Source organism: Lactuca saligna, chromosome 5, assembly GCF_052625555.1.
Source record: "Lactuca saligna cultivar CGN05327 chromosome 5, ASM5262555v1, whole genome shotgun sequence".
NCBI lineage: Eukaryota > Viridiplantae > Streptophyta > Magnoliopsida > Asterales > Asteraceae > Lactuca > Lactuca saligna.
Genome location: NC_136421.1, coordinates 220,448,930 through 220,451,525, shown reverse-complemented (window position 1 = coordinate 220,451,525; position 2,596 = coordinate 220,448,930).

The following is a 2,596-nucleotide window of genomic DNA, read 5'->3' as shown; positions in this document are numbered from 1 at the left end:
CTCCAGCAACGACCAAGTTTCCTTTTGTCACCTTCCACTAATGATCATCAAAAGTGACATGGTGACCGTCATTATCAAGTTTCCCCACTAATATCAACGTTCTTTTCAAGTATGGAATGAACTTGACATTCTTCAAAGTCCACTTCATACCCAAAGTAGTCTTGAGGACCACATCCCCAACAACTGTAATGTCAAGGATCTTGTTATCTACTGGTCTGACCTTCCCTTGGTACTGCCTAAAATTCTGCATCATGTCTTTGGAACAACTAGCTTTGAATGACGCACCAAAACCCATGATCCATGATTCAACTGAGCTTTCAACTATACAGATAAGAGCATCTCCTTTAGTGTATGATGTAATGTTCATCTAATTCTTGCCTTTATCTGCAAGAGGCTTTGGACATTGATTCCTGAAATGACCCTTTTCTTTGCAGTTCCAATAGGTGATGCCCTTCATGTTTTTCGATACGCCTCACTTCCTTAATTTTGATCTTCCTCTACCCCCACTCCCACTATTGGACTTCCTTCCTCATTCCTCGGTACTAAGAAGACAGTTAGAGGATTCACCAGTACTTCGTCTGCGCACATCCTCACCAAGGATTAAGTTGTGTATGCCTTCAAATGTCAGCTTGGAACCTCCAGTTCAGCTGCTAACTGTTGTCACTGTTCCTGACCAACTTTCAGGTAATGATGATAATAGCAGCAGTGCTTGGACTTCATCTTCAAATTTAATCTCAACCGATATCAATATTGACAAGATTGAATTATATCCATTGACATGATCAGTCACTGATCCACCTTCCTTCATCTTCAGGTTTACCAATTGCCGAATCAAGTAAGCCTTATTCGTTGTTGAAGGTTTCTTGTACATGTTAAATAGCACTTTAATCAACCCATAAGTTGTCTTCTCATTGACAATGTTGTAAGCAACGTTCTTTACCAATCATAAACGCACCACACCAAGTTCCTGGCAATCTAACAACTCCCAATCCTCCTGCTCCATTAGGTATGACTTATCTTCCCACAATAGTTCATGCAAATTCTTTTGCTAGAGGTAGTCTTCAATTTGCATCTTCCAGAAACCGAAATATTTTCCATTGAACTTGTCCATCTTAACTCTCCCATCTTCAACCATTGCTCTGATATCAGTTTGTTGGGTGACAACAAAACAAATTAAGCACTTCAGAAAAATATCAAAGCGAAAACTTTGGTAAACTCACAAAACTTCTAAAAAACGTAAATCAAAAGAGCACAATATTTAACGTGGTTCGGTCAAGGGGACCTGTGTCCATGGGCAAATGAGAGAGAGAGAGAGAGAGAGAGAAAGAGAGATCATTTTATGAATTTTCTGGAACAATTACAGGCACTCAAAAATGTATCTATCTTTGAGCTCTCACAGAAATCTAGCAATTTACAATCATGGTTTTTAGGATGTTACAAGGATGTCGTTGTAACATCCAAAAAATTATAAGAAAATTTTCATTTTTAGGTCAACCAAAAACCATCAAGTATTCATTTAAACCATCCAAAAGTATGTCAATGTAAAAATAGTTATCAGAGTACAATTCCCAAAATAATAAAAATAATTGACACGGGTGGATGCTCTGTGATCAAGTCGGGTCATTCCCCATCGAATCAAAAGTACCTAAAACATAAAATTAAAACCTAAGCAAAAAGCTACCTAAGTTCCCAAAAATACCACATACCATACATACAGTAAGCCCCACCCGATATAGATATACCGGTAACATGAGATGGGCCCCATCCAACACAATCATCAGGTCGCGCTCGGTACACATACAAACATATACTATAAATGCAAGATTCACATAGATAGCTAGCATCCTATAAACATAATCGGTGGGTCAACATTGGTGCCTTCGACCAGCAAGTATTGTGAGGAGACTCACCTTTATCTTATTCCAACAAATCACACTCGAGCTGCTGCTACCATGGCTTCTCACACTGAACATATCCAAGATCAATCTTAATCAATAATTAGGGTAACAACCCATAATCAAGGGTCCAATCATTTTGTATCATGATAAGGGGTAAAATAAGATTTTACCCTTCCCATACTTGGCCCAAAGAGTCATGGCCCAAATCCAAAATGACCTAAAACTCAAAAATGGCCCATAAGGATATTCTAGTGAGTACGCCCCCGTGTACCATCGTAGTACACCCGACGTACTGTGTGCTGAAGCCAAAAATCTTGTTCTAAGCTCTTAATGCCTTAATACAAAACATCTAACTTCTAGATCTAACTCTAAGGGACATCTTAACTCATAAAGTTCCTGACTTTATGATTTTGCATGGCTTAATGGAGTCCAAACCAAAGCCTTAAATTCATTACTCCACCAAAGGACCACTTATTCATGTATGGAAAAGATATACCCATCAAGATTCAATTTTTATGACTTAATGACCTCAAAAATGACTAGAAATGGGGCTCAAAGGTTTTGGAGTAACTTCTACTCACAAGATCCAAACCATGGGACCAAAACATTCTCATAACATAACTTAAAGCTAGGTCTACATTAAAAAACCATCAAGCTTAAAGCTTTATACCTCCAGAAGAAAGATCAAGGTAAACAAA